The 14,869-nt window shown below is 47.4% G+C and overlaps 1 protein-coding gene across 2 annotated transcripts in view; it reads right to left on the bottom strand.

The window, feature by feature from the left end:
* Positions 1 to 7,774, bottom strand: part of COL6A2 (collagen type VI alpha 2 chain) — a 34,945-nt gene extending 27,171 nt beyond the window's left edge. For both annotated transcript variants that reach the window (XM_003798100.3, XM_012810297.2), the window contains exon 1: positions 7,716 to 7,774. The gene's annotated coding sequence lies outside the window, so the exon portion shown is untranslated. The remainder of the gene's footprint in view (positions 1 to 7,715) is intronic.
* Between the last annotated feature and the right edge of the window lie 7,095 nt (positions 7,775 to 14,869).

Here is a 14,869-nt window from a genome sequence, read left to right as displayed (position 1 = left end):
AAAGACATTTATATTCTACATTTAATAAGTTTCACATGTACCCTTGTAAGATGCACCGTAGGTGTGGTCCCACCGATTACCCTCCCTCCACCCATCTTTTTTTTGAGACAGAGTCTCAAGCTGTTGTCCTGGGTAGAGTGCCATGGTGTCATAGCTCACAGCAACCTCCAACTTGGGCTCAAGTGAACCTCTTGCGTCAGTTTTTCTATTTTTAGTAGAGACAGGGTCTTGCTCTTGCTCAGGCTGGTCTCAAACCTGTGAACTCAAACAATCCACCAACCTTGGCCTGCCAGAGTACTAGGATTACAGGTGTGAGCCACTGCACCTGGCCAATACCTTCCTTTCTCATTTCCTTTTGTATTTGTTCTTTATTATCTTTGTGGTTATCAGGAAAATTACATTTAACATCCTAAAATTATAACAGTCTAAACTTATAACAGCTTAACTTTGATAGTATACAAAAAGTCTCCTCCTTTAATTTAAAGGTTCCCAACCTTTTCAGTTACTGATGCCATAGAATTATATATTTGTATACTGTCTGTCCCCAAACATAAGGTAATATTAATTTTAATTCATTAGTTTCATAAATTATATAGGAAACAAAACAGAGAATTACTAATCAAGGTTACAATAATACTACCATTTAGACTAAGAATTGTTTTTAAAAAATGTATTAGTTTCTTAAATCACATAGAAAACAAAAAAGGGAGTTATACCATCATTATAACAATACTAGCTTTTACAATTGCCCGTGTATTTTCTTTTACCATGATCTTTATTTTTTCAGTAACTTTGAGTTAGTGTCTAACATACTTTCATTTCAACATGTAGAACTCCCTTTAGCATTTCTTATAGGGCAGGTCTAGTGGTAATAAACACTCACAGCTTTTGTTTATCTGGGAATATCTTAATTTCTCTCTTATGCTTCAAGTCTATCTTTGGTGGATGAATATGGGCTTCTTGGTTGGTAGTATTTTTCCTTTTAGCCTACTGCCTCTGGCCTTCAAAGTTTCTGAGAATCTCTTGTACAGGATGAGTCATTCAGACTTGCTGCTTTCAAAATTCTTTTGTCTTGCTTGACACTTTGATTATGTTTCATTGTGAGTCTTTTTGAGTTCATCCTATTTGGAATTTGTTGAGCTCCTTTTAGGTTTATGTTCATTCTATTTATCAGATTTGGAAAGTTGTTAGCCATTATTTCTTCAGCTATATTCTCTGTGCCTTTCATTCTTTTCTTTTGGGACTCTACAATGTGTATGTTGGTTCACTTAGGTCCCAAAGGTCTTGTTCACTTTTCTTTAATATTTTTCTTTCTGTCCCTCAGACTGAATGATTTCCATCATCCTATCTTCAGAGTCACTGATTCTTTATTCTGCCTGCTCAAATCTGCCTTTGAATTCCTCTAGCAAATTTTAAATTTCAGTTATTGTACTTTTTAGCTTCAGAATTTCCTTTTTGGTTTCTCTTTAGATTTTGTAGCTTGTTATTGACATTTCCATTTTTTAATATATAGTTTTCTTGACTTTTTTCACACCTTCCCTTAGTTCTCCAAGCATGTTTAATATAGTTCTTTTAAAATCTTTGTCTAGTAGATCCACCATTAAGTCTTTTTCAGTGACAGTTTCTGTTGCCCCTGCCCCGACTCTATTAGAATACCAAGCATTTTAATACAATAAGGTAGCAACTCTATAAATCAGAATATCTCCCTTCCCCAGGATTTTCTGATTTCTTTTGAACATCTTTTTGATTGTTGTAGGCTTTCTCTGTGCTAAGGGTAAGCATAAAGTGTAAATTTAAGGTCTTCTCAGGTCTTTTCTGAGCCTGTGCTTTTCCCTGGGCTTGGGCAATGACTTTCTGCTCTCCTCCATATATGTGGCTGCTTTTGAAGGTGCTAGTTTCTGATGTCTGGCTTCCATAAGGGGAAACAGAGTAAAAATGAAGGGGGCAAAAGATGCCAGCTTTTTAAATCTCTTGGAAGTCACTTCATCCAGAGGGGGAAGGACTTGCACTAATGAGGGGTGGTACAAAAAAGAATAGCAGTGCTGATGGACTTTTAAGAGATATATATGGTCTAAAGTATATTTTCTGACCACAATGGTATAAGTTAGAAATCAGTAACAGAAAAAGACTTGAAGTTACAATTTTTTGGAAATTAAACAATATAGTCAAATAACCAATGGATTAAAGAAGCAATCATGAAGGAAAATAGAAAATATTCACAGGTGAATAAAAATAAAAACACAAATTATTAAAATTTAAGTAACACAGCAAAAGCAGTGCTGGGGTGAAATTTATAGCCTACATTAAATAAGAAAGATCTCAAATCAACAATCTAATTTTATAACTTGAAGAACTAGAAAAAAGAAAAAAACTAAACCTGAAGCTAGCAGAAAGAAGAAAATAAAGATTGGAAGAATGATAAAATGGAGAATAGAAAAATAACAGAGAATATTAATTATACCAAAAGTTAGTAATTTGAAAAGATGAAAAAAAATTCATGAACCTTTAGCTAGATGGACTGAAAAAAAAAGAGAGGACTCAAATTACTAAAATCATAAATGAAAATGGTGGCATTACTACCAATTCTACAGAAATAAAAAGGATGGCATGAGAATACCATAAGCAATTGTATGCCAACAATTTGGATAACCTAGTTAGCAAATTCCCAGAAGCCCCAAACCTGTCATGACCAAACACTGAAGAAACAGAAAATCTGACTACATAGTCAATAGAAAATATGATAACTGGTAAGGAGATTGAATCCATAATTAGAAATCTCCCAACAGTGTGGTGCCCGGGGCTCAAAGGAGGAGGGTGCTGGCCCCATATGCCGGAAGTGGCGGGTTCAAACCCAGCCCCGGCCAAAACTGCAAAAAAAAAAAAAAAAGAAAAAGAAATCTCCCAACAAAGAAAACCCCTGGACCTAATGGCTTCACTGATGAATTCTACTAAATAAAGAAAAACTAACACCAAAATCTCTCAAATTTTATTATCCAGCTCACTCCTGTGAGACCAGCAATATCTTCATACCAAAGCCAGACAGATACTAGAAGAGAAGAAAACTGTAGATCAATATCCCTTATGAACATCGATACAAAAATTCTCAACAAAATACTACCAAACGGAATTCAGTTAAATCCATTTAATTAAATGAATTACACACCACGACCAGGTGGGATTTGTTTATGGAATGCAAGTATAGTTTAGCATACAAAACTCAGTCAATAAAATACACATTAACAGGATGAAGGAGAAAAAACCCCATGTGATCATCTCAATTGGTGCAGAAAAAACATTAGACAGAATTTAACACCGTCTCAGGGTAAAACACTCAACAAACTGGGAACAGAAGAAAACTACCTCAACACAATAAAGAGCCACTTTATATGAAAAACTCATAACAAACATTACATTCAATTGTGAAAAACTGAAAGCTTTTCCTATGAGGTCAGGAACGGGCAAGGAAGCTTGCTCAGCATAGTACCAGAAATCTTAGCCAGAGAAACTGTGCAAGAAAAAGAAATAAAAAGCATTCAAATTGCAAAGGAAGAAGTAAAATTGTCTGTGATGATATGATCTTACATGTAGAAAACTCTAAAGATTCCACAAAACTGTTACAACTAATAAATTTATCAAAGTAGCGGGATACAAAATCAATACACAAAGATCAGTAGCATTTCTACCCACTAACAATTAATAATCCAAATAGGAAATTAAGAAATCAATTCAATTTACTATTGTATCAAAAAGAATAAAATACTTAGAAGTTAATTTAGGAGGTGAAAGACTTATACACTGAACATTACAAAACATTCTTGAAAGAAATTAAAGAATCCATATTCATGGATTGTAACTTAATATTGTTAAGCTGTCAGTACTACTCAAATTGATCTCAGATTTAATGTAATCCCAAGCAAAATACCTGTGAGTTTTTGGCAGGAAAAAAACCATCCTAAAATTCATATGGAATCTGAAGGCATGGAAATGGCAAATTGGTCTTGAAAGAAAAGAGCAGAGCTGAAGGACTCACAAGTCTTGATTTCAAAACATATTGGAGAGGGATAATGACCAACAGTGCGGTCCTGGCACAAAGACAGACATATAGACCAATCGGATAGAGTAGAGAGCCCAGAAATGAACCTTTGTGTATATGGTCAAATGATTTTTAACAAGAGTGCCAAGACCATTCAATATAGAAAAGACAGTGGATGGTGTCAACAAATGGTAGATAGATATCCACTTGCAAAAGAATGAAGTTAGACTCTCACTTAACACCATATACAAAAATTAAAATAGATCCCTGACTTAAATGTGAGACTTAAAATTTTAAAACCCTTAGAAGAAAACACGAGGCAGTAACTTCATGGCATTGGATTTGGTATTGATTTCTTGGATATGGTAACAAAGGCACAGGCGACAAAAGAAAAAACAGATAAATTGGGCTGCATCAAAATCTAAAACTTTTTTTGCATCAAAGGACACGATCAATAGAGTAGAAAGGCAGCCCAGAGAACAGGAGAAAGCACCTGCAGATCGTGTAACTGATGAGGGATTAATATCCACAGCACAGAGAGAATGCCTAAAAATCACCAAAAAGGCAAAAAACAAACCCAAACGAATGATTCAAAAATGGGCAAAGGAATTAAATACACATTTTCCTAAGAAGATATACAAATGACCAATAAAGCATGTGAAAGACGTTCCACATCACTAATCATTAGGAAAACAAAAATGAAAATTATAATGAAATACCACCTCACACTGATTAGAATGGCTACTACCAAAAAAATCCAGAAAATAACAAGTGTTGATGAAGGTATGGAGAAATTGGGACTTATGTGCTCTGTTGGTGGGAATGTAAAATGGCATTGTAACTGTGGAAAACAGTAAGGTGATAGACTAAAAAATTAAAAATAGAATTACCAAATGATCCAGTTAATTACTGCGTATATATTCAAAAGAAATGAAAGTAGGATCTCAAAGAGATTAAGTGTACACCTGCATTCACAACAGCATCACACACAGTAGCTAAAACATGAATACAACCCAGTGTCCAGTGGCAGATGAGGGGATAACAAAATGGGGTACAGACATACAGTGGAATATTATTCAGCATTAAAAAGGAAGGAAAGTCTGACACATATTACAACTGGGATGAACCTGGAGGACATTATACTAAGTGAAATAAGCCAGTCACCAAAGGACAAATATTATATGATGCCTCTTCTGTGAGTCACCTAGTGTAGCTGATTCATGGAGGAAGAAAGTAGAGTGGCCGGTGCCAGAGCCTTGGTGAGTGTGTGTGTGTGTGTGTGTGTGTGTGTGTGTGTGTTAGTGTTTCATAGATTTAAGTTTTGCAAATGAAGAGCGTTCTGGAGAGGGACAGGGCGATGTTGCATAACAGTGTGGGTGTACTTAGTATCGCTGAACTGTGTGACATTTTAAAATAGTTAAGAAAGTAAATTTTATGTTGTGTGTATTTTGACACAATAACAAATCTGGGGAAGAAAAAGCTCTAACAAATCAGTAAAAAATGAACACCCGTTGGGAACATGGGGACAACACAGCCAGGCAAGTTACAATAAAACTATAGTCAGAGAGCAAATAAAGTCCAAAATAAAGACCAAAGAGATTCTGGAGAAACGCACAACCAGGTATGATCTTCAACTATGAAATGGGCAAAAAGAGAAAAAAAAATAGTGATACTGTCCATTGTGGAGAACACCAGGGCCCTTCTCCAGTTCTCTGATGCATCTGACAGTGGGCTTGAAAAACTTAACTTTTCATACATTCAGACCCAGAATCTGCTCTTCCGAGAGAGCTTCCTGAGAGCTCCCCTCACTGCCCACCACAGGCCCCTGCAGCTGTCTGGGGGGAATGTTGGTGCCTTAGACATTCACAGCAGGCCTAGTGCAGAACTGGGCCCAAGACCCTGCCTGCTTGAGGGTGTGTGTGCCCCACACCACCCCCAGGCTTTGCACACACATGCCAAAGAGGCTACAGGAGGGACCAATTCATCAAAATGTGAACCGAATTTACAAGGAAGGAATCCATCTCTGTTTTTCTTAAAATAATCACGAAAACCACGTTTCCTCAGCCTTTTTATAAAGCGTTTGGTGGCTGTGAACAGCCTGTCGACCCTGGGAGTAGACCCTGTTAAGTAGGAGGCAGATGCTTTTAAGCCTGACCTTGTTCTACAGATGAGAAAACCGAGACCTGGTGCCCCTCCCAAGGCCCTGGCTCCTCCTCCATCTGAGGGCCGCACTGGTCCTCCACAGTTTTCCCACCCCCACCCCACAGAGCTGCACCTTTCAGCGTATCCCCACTGGCGTGGACTGCGCTGCATAGCACAATAATCCATGCTCCATGTGGTAAGGTGGCAAGGTGGCACGAGCCTGGACTTTCCTAGTGGACGTTCCTTTCCCTGATGCTTCCATGGCAAGTACCCCAGGGACAGCCCAGACATGTTGGTGTCTTCACGGGGTTTCCCAGCATAGGGTCCGCAGAGCGGCCCACAGTCCACCAAGACCCCTGAGCCCAGCAGAGAGAGTGCCTGTGCTTGGCACTTCTAGGCTGATCCTGGGGTCACCTGTGCCCACCCCTGGGCCTTTTTTTGGAATTAAAACTATGCGGTTTTAAAAATAGTTAAAAAAATTATAAAGTGACGGCGGAATCTGTGGCTCTCAAGACTCGTTCTTTTTTGGTGTCACTAAAGTGAAGATTCTTTTCTTCAGAGACACTTGGCAGTGTGTGGGACTAAAGCCGGCCGTGCCTGGTCCTGGGTACAGGGCTCGCTGTTCCCAGTGGTCTGTGACCCAGCTGCACACCCAGGGCTCCACATGGCAGTTGCAGAAACCAAGCCCTGTGGGTCCCCAGCTCCTGGGGTCTCCGAGCCGGTGTCGGGTGTGGGCTGTGGGCACTATCAACCTGGTCCCCACCTCACTGAGGGGGCCCCTCACTCTGCCCGTGAGCAGAATCTGGGTCTGGAGGATGGCGGTGTAGGGGATCCAGCCCTGAGGAGGAGGAGGAAGTGATGGGGGCTGGGGGTACGACTCAGTTCTCCTCCCTCATGGCATCAAGGACCCTCCTGTCCGGCAGAACTCAGTCTGGCCTTCTCCAAGGAGGAGCCTGCCGGCCGAGGACTAGCACCATCGGAGACCCTGCGTCCGGTTCCAAGTTAAAGAGAAAGTTGCCCCCATTTCGCGGGACAGAGGGGAAACCAAACCCCGCAGGCTTCGAAGGCCAGAGTACAGACGCCTGAGGCTGCGCCCCGACCCGGCCAGTCACCAGAGCTGCGGAGCCTCGGTGCCCAGTTCAGTAGAGGAAACCTCTCCCCGACCAGACGGCGCCGCGCATGCAGTCAGCTCGGCCGATTGCTGGCTGTTTGGGGACAGCAGTGCGCACCGAAGGCGCGGATCATTGGGGAGGGGAGAGTGGGGGCTGAGCGTGGGCCACGCGGCCGAAGTGGAGAGCCACAAAAGCGGGCGTGGCCCCCAGCCTCCTAGTGTAGAAAATCCAGTACTCTGGGGACCGCCCAGTCCCACGCAGCGGTCCCGCAGTCCCTGGCCTGCCTGGAGTCGCGCTTCCCCGCTCCCCGCACTTCGGCGCTCTCGGGTCAGGACTTGCGGACCCGGCGCCTGGGCAGTTCCACGGGCTCAGCCACATCCCCGACGGCGGGTGCCCGGGGTCTGGCCCGGGGTGGGAGGGACGCTTACCCGATCGCGGAGAGCGCGCGTCGGGCGTCCCAGCTGGACACGTCGGAGGAGCTCAGAGTCCCGACCGCTGGAGACGCGGGCGCCTAGTGGGCCAGAGGGAGGGGACCGCGGCACGGGCCGCCCACTTTATACCCCCAGCCCCACCCGCCACGGGTGAGTCGGAACGAAGCAGCCACCGGGAGGCGCTGCGGCCCTTCTGATGGGCCTGGCCGGGGCGGAGGACCAGCTGGCCCCGAGGGGTAAAGAGGGTTGGGAGGGGTGACTGAAAGGGGGCGGGAGGAGTGGGTCGCAGGTCAGGTGTGGGACGCTCAAGAGGGGTGGAGGGGAAGGGGGCTGATGGGACTGGTCTGCGCTGCGGGGTAGGGTGGGGTGACTGGGTGGGGCATGAGAGGAAGCTGAGGGGCCCGGGAAGGACCGGCAGGAGGCATGGTGACGGCCAGCAGCCGCGGCTGGGCGGGTGCACCCGCCACCTCTCTGCACAATAGTACCGGGAGAAGTTGGGTTGTGCCCAGCCGCTACCCATCCGCATCGTCTCCGACTTCATGATTCGGCCTGGCTGCCTGTCGCCTCCTCTCCACTTCCTGGAAATCCTGGCTATGGACCAAAGTCTACTCCGGGCCTAGGACATTGGGGACCGCGCCCTGCTCGAGGCCGATCCTCTTGCTCCAGACACCCATGAGCAGGCTGAAACCCCCCTGGCAGGGCTGGGGCACCGCCCCGCCGTCAGAACATGCTGTGGGCTTCCTGTGCTGTGTACTGGTTCTGGGTCCACCGGCAACCTGCACAAGCCGGGGGCTTCTAGGGAGGGAGAGATGCTGTCGGAGATGAGAGCCAGTTGGGCCTAAGGTGCTGCAGGGGACAGGCCAGGGCCTGGTGATGCTGGCCACACCATCCTTTGGTGCATGAACTGGGCCTGGCTCTGGGCCATAGGGGCCATTGGATGACCCTGAGCCCCGCCAGGCAGGGTGAGAGGGGTCCTTGACAGGGTTGGGGTGAACAGGCTGTGTTTGGGATCCTCATTTCCCACCAAATTTAGTCCTTGAAGGGGGCCAGGCGGCCAGGTGGTGCGGCTCCAGCTCCACTGAGCAGTTGTGCAAATCTCTGCTGTAGCCCCTTCCCCCGGGAGGGGAGACTTTGAGCATCTGAGTCATCTGTGCCCCAGAAGGTGGCCTCCCTATGGGAAACCCTCCTGTCTTTAGGCCCATCCCCCTCTCCACTATCACTTTCCATCTGTATTTCTCCCCTGACCTGATGGTAAGGAGCTGAGGGAAGGGGTCTGTGGAGCTGCCTTTGTGTTCTCACCAGATGCTGAGGGAACAACTTCCCAGTGTAAGGAGGAAAAATGCCACCATGGAGCTGCAGGACAGTACATTGGGAGCTTGTCCCAACACTCCTGCCTGCCATCCAAGGATCTGTGAGGCCTGCCCTGGCTCCCACACAGGAGTGCATGCCTCCCCCCAGCTCCTGCTGTCAGGAACCCTCTGCCTGGAGCTGCAGACCTGCCCTCCTCTCCTCTCCTCTGCCTTTTGAGGGATGCTGGGTCCCTGGAGCCAGGGGTGTTAAAGGAGATGGAGTGGGAGTGTGTCACGTGCAAGCATGGCATATGTGTACATCTCTGCACGTGTGAGCATGGGGGTGTGCCACATCAAGCATGACATTTGTGTGCATCTATGCATGTGTGAATGTGCGAGCGTCTCAGCCACATGCAAACGTGATATGTGTGTGCATCTGTACATGTGGGAGTGTGCCAGCCACGTGCAAGCATGGCAGGTGAGTGCATCTGTGCATGTGTGAGTATGCCAGCCAATTTGTGGCTGTAAACACAAGGCTCAGGTTGCTGCTGCTAGAGCACAGTTGACCTGGGCCCTGGCATGCTGTCTGGGTCCACCAGGGCTATTCCCAGGGGACAAACATAGGCCTGCTACCACAGGACCTGGATCCTTTAAGGGATTACATTCACACCAGATGGCCCCTCAGTCTGCCCAGAATGGTCTGGGAAGGTGCTGCAGGCTGAGGCTTCTCCTTCTGCCCCCTTCTTCCCTGACCTTCATGGGGTCTTGCCTGTGGTCTAAGGCCTCTCCCATCGTCTTGGCCACCTTGCATGTAATCTTCACAGGCCCTGATAAATCTCCAGTTGCATCTCATCCTGTGGTGGCACCAGCTTCTTGGAGGACCCAATGAACATAAGTAGTGCAGGGGTAGTGAGGATGGCATCCTGGCTGATGTGGGGGCACAGGGACTCTCTGGTACAAGGCAGAGGCCCAGTTGTTAAAAGATTTCACCAGGACTGGCTTGGGGACTTGTCCTGGTGGAAGGGATGCCTGGAGAGTATGGTGGTTAGAGCAGGATATGGGCCAGTGGGTTGGGCTGGTCACTCTGAGTTGCACTGATGGCTTGCAGAGGGTAAGGGGACACTGACTGGACAGTGAACTGGCAGTGTTGCTTGGGCTCAGTGTAAGAACCTGTTTGGCTAAGAAGAAATCCCATCTCCTCAGTGGGAGAGCTGATGTGGCTGAGCTGGAGATGCCGAGGACCTCTCAGCTCCAGGCATGGCTGAGGCTTGGCCAAGTCTGGTCTGTGTAAAGGAAGGACCCTGGACGGGGAAATCTGGGGTCCTAAAACATGGGCTGGGATGTCTGAGAGAAGCTCTGAGCATGTGGCTATTGGGCCTGTCGTCCCCTTGCAAGTCAGCACCTTCTCTGTGATGGAGGACACTGCAGGGGCCCCATAAGGCATCAGGTGTCCTCCTCTGGGCTGCCTGGCCTTGTCTCCTGACTGCCAGGCTGATGACAAAGGGGAATCCACCTGGATGGGGACCTGCTAGTGTGATCAGGGAGGAAAGAGGTCATGCACCCAAGGGCTGCGGGAGCTTGCCAGCCTGTGTCTGCAGACTCCAGGAGTACCTGGGGCTGGTTTGTGATCTTCTGGTGGCCATTTCCCTGGCCCCCAGAATGTAACTGTGATCTGTGTGCTTGGAGGGTGCAGTAGCTGCATGTTACACTTCAGGCCTGTGTGGTAACAGCACTGTCGTGGGGAAGCCTAAGGGGAAACCTTTGGCACTGCCCTGTCTGTGGCCAAGAGAGTCAATGACAAACAATATTGCATCTTGGGAGGGTGGCAGTGCCATGGAAGGCCTAATGGAAGCAATGGTGCTGGGCCCTGTCTGTTCCATTCTCTGGCCTGGCCCTTGCATAGATTGGTTCCTTGAGACTGGCTGTAGGTCACCTGGGTTCACCCACAGCAGTTCCAGTGTGGGGCATCATAGCATTGTGAGGTCTGGTTAGTAAGGACACTGTGGTACACTCTCTTTCATTCAAGTTAGGGAGGAGGATCAGAGACAGTTTGCACTTTCATGGGTGGGACAAGAACACTCATTCACAGTTTAGTGTCAGGGTGATGCTAAAGCTGCCCTCTGTCCTAATATAGCCGGAGATCTGGACACCTGAGCATCCATCAGGACATGATGCTGGCTCAGTGATGACATTATGGGTAGGAGGAGGAAGAGTGGCAGGTGTGCCAGAAAACCTTTACTGCCATGGGTGGGTGATGAGCCAGCCCTTTAAGAATCCAGGGACCGAAACTTCAGGGATGTTTTGAGGGGTCCAGTGGTCAGGGCTGTGCCTGTTCATCCCTCATAGCAAAAGACAGATGGCTGCATCTTGTATGCCTTACTTTACAGAGGAAGCCCAGGGCCTGGTGGCCCTTTTTGGGCTCTGAAGGAGACACATTTTACCCCTGGGACTGTTGATGTGATTTGCAGCTCAGGTGACAGGAGGACACCAGCTCTGAGGGACCAGGAGCAGGCAATGCCCCTGCAGGCAGCTCTGCTGCCTGGCCATGTGCCTTGCAGACCCATGGTGTCCGTGCCAGAGAAGGCATCAGGTGGCGCTTATGGCGCATCCCAGCAGGAGAGCTGGAGCCCCAGGTCTGAGGAAGGCCCGGCCCCTGCAGAGGCAGATGTCTACTGTTGGAGAAGTGTGTCCTGCTGCTCAGCAGGTAGGGTAGTCCAGACACACATCTCTGCACTTTGGGGACACCAGGACTGGCTTCAGACTGGACACTTTGGGGAGGGTGAGTGTTTGCTGGAATCCTGTCATTGTTACCTCCTCACCCTGTGTGGGGGAATCATGGTGACAGCTGCCCGTATCTCTCCTGGCAGTAATGACAGTAGCCAACACACGGTAGCAGCACCCCACCCTGAGGGCCTGCATATCACACACAAACACCAAGTGCTTGGTTCACGGACTCCTGTCATGCCTCTAGCACAATTCTGCCCCTTTGTAGAGGAAATGGAGGCCAGGGAACTGCAGCAGCCCACTTAGCATGGCACGGCTGGCCAGCAGAGGAGCAGAGCACACCTGCCTCAGGCCCCTTGCAAGGCAACACTGGATGGACACAGAGTGGGCCTTGGTAGGGGCTTCTGAACCACTAAGTCCCAGGACTGCTAAAATGTGGGTTCTGTGGAGATTCATGGGGGACCTGAGACCCTGAGAACTGCCCCTTGAGTTCAGGCAGTGATGAGTCTTATCCTCAACTGTGGGGGCGATCTCAGGGTCCCTGAGGTTCCGACTGACCTAACACTTCACAGTGAAACCCAAATGTCCTACTCCCTCATGAAAACTGAGGTAGCTCTGAAGGGCTCTGTGGGGCCCTGTATGTTCTGAGGTCCTGGCATTGCTTGTCCTATGTGGGCAGCATGTTCTGAGGTCCTGGCATTGCAGGCAGGCTCAGACCTGCCTGCTCCTCAGCAAGTGCTGGGAGCCCTAAGCAGCCCTGCCTCAGCCAGGTGTCCCAGGACCTGAGGCCCCCAGGCCCCTGCAGGCTGGCTGGGCTGCAGTCTGTGCCAGGGACACTGTGGCTCTCCAGGCTCATGGCACCCCATGCTGTGGGCACTGGTCCCAGTTTTTAGCCAGGAAGCTAGATGTGACATTCTAGCCAAAGTTACGTGACTGTGCCATTTTTGCTGCCTTTGATCCTGTTTGTGAGGAGATGGCACCATAGATATGCTTTGATGCTTTAAGTAAGACACTCAGGTGCCACTAGAGAGAGAGCTTGCTGAACTTGGGCTGTGGGCACACTCTGGCCTGGTCTGAGGAAGAAGTGGTGCAGTTTCCTTTTCTGCCTATGTTTTTAGGCCTTACTTGCCTGCATGTGGAAAAGCCCTCTGTGGCTTTCTCATACTCAGACATCACAGGGCCAGCAGTCATGGTGGGAGCATTGCTCTTGGATTTATAGCCTCACAAGTTCAGAGGACACTTGAGAAGATGCCTATGTGTTCAGAGTTTCCTTTGCTTACTCATGGAGCTGACAGAATGAATGTTCTTTCCCCACTCTAGCAATGCTTCACTTTCTCAGGGACAGCTTGGAAAAAAAATAAAGAATTGAAAATCTGCTATAGACTGTCAATTGCACATGAGTCAGCTTGTGTCACACACTTGTGTTCAGAGCCAGAGGTATGGCCATGGGTATAAATATATTTATATTTATTTTACTTCATTTTATTTTTTTATTATTTTTTTTGAGACAGAGTCTCAAGCTATAGCCCTGGGTAGAGTGCTGTGGCATCATAGCTCACAGTAACCTCAAACTTTTGGGCTTAAGTGATCCCCTTGCCTCAGCCTCCAGAGTAGCTGGGACTATAGGCACCAGCCATAGCACCAGGATATATAGAATTTTTTTTCGCTGTAGTTGTCATTGTTCTTTGGCAGGCCTGGGGTGGATTCGAACCCACCAGCTCCAGTGTGTGTGGCTGGTGGCGCCCTAGCCACTGAGCTACAGGTGCCTAGCAGGGCATACATATATTTTATTTATTTATTTTGAGACAGAGCCTCAAGCTGTTGCCCTGGGTAGAGTGCCATGGCATCATAGCTCACAGCAACCTCCAACTCCTAGGCTTAAGCAATTCTCTTGCCTCAGCCTCCCAAGTAGTTGGGACTACAGGTGCCTGCCACAATGCCTGGCTATTTTTTGGTTGCAGCTGTAATTGTTTGGTGGGCCTGAGCTGGATTCAAACCCACCAGCTCAGGTGTATGAGGCAGGCACCTTAGCTGCTCAAGCCACAGGTGCCAAACCGGCTTTTATATATTTTTTAAGCCATAGCTACCTCATTATTCTTAATAATCTTTGCAAGGTTCTTGGGTTTTTGAGCACCTGTACCTTTGTCTCTTAATTTCACAGACACTAGTGCTGTGAGAACTTGGCACAGATAGTAGTTTTTCAGTGGAAATTTATGACCAAAGACTGGGTGCTCAGGGTCCAGGTGTGGTTGAGGCTACCAAGGCAGGAAGGTTGAGGGACAAATGCTGGGTGAGAACTGCCACCTCAGTGGAAAGGTTCAGTGAGTGCCCAGTGGACACAGTGGCTCAAAATCCAGCCACAACAATGATCTTGAGGATTTTAATTACCTCCTGAATTCTGGACTTGGTCATAATGGTAATTTCTAGTCCAATTAATCCTGCAACAGAGAGGCAGCAAGGGAAGGCTGCCCTAACTCACAGGGAGAAGACTCAGGCTCATGGAGGAGGGAAGGTGGTAGGGAAGAACATTCTGGGTCTTTTAACTTCTGGTCTAGTGGTGCTAGTTTCCCTTTCCCCTCTGAGTATATGTAAACTACATGCAATAAGATTGCAAAATATTTCGAAATATTTATGCCTCAATAAAGCTCCCTCTTAACCAGCTGTGCTATATTAAACTGAACAAGTCACTTGAGTGTCATGCAGTTCATTTCTTTGATGTCACAGGAAGGCCACACTGACACTTCAGGGGATAGCTTGGGATGTGAGAATGCCAGGTAAGCACAACACAAAGCTTCTCACCTAGGATCTACACCAGAGGGTAGGGTCACCAAGTTCTCAACATCTGAACAAAATTGTTTATGTACATTTTCCTGGAAAGAGGGCCTACAAATTTAATTGGATTCTCAAAGATGTATGTAACTCCAAAGGTATTGCATTTTCGAAGAACTGAAATAAAACAAAACACAAAAATCTATATTGAGCAAAGTTCAATCTTTCTATGATAATGTAGGAGGGCTGAGTTATCACCACCAATACCACAATCCTCATAGCCAGGCATCCTCTAACTACGGCCCAGGGGCCATGTGCGGCCCTCCTAGGATATTTATCTGGCCCACTGGGTGCTTTTGTTGCCACTGC

The sequence above is a fragment of the Otolemur garnettii genome, unplaced genomic scaffold (genome assembly GCF_000181295.1).
Source record: "Otolemur garnettii isolate 467f Iridium unplaced genomic scaffold, OtoGar3 scaffold00128, whole genome shotgun sequence".
NCBI classification, from domain to species: Eukaryota; Metazoa; Chordata; class Mammalia; order Primates; family Galagidae; genus Otolemur; species Otolemur garnettii.
This window is presented reverse-complemented; position numbering and strand designations above follow the sequence as displayed.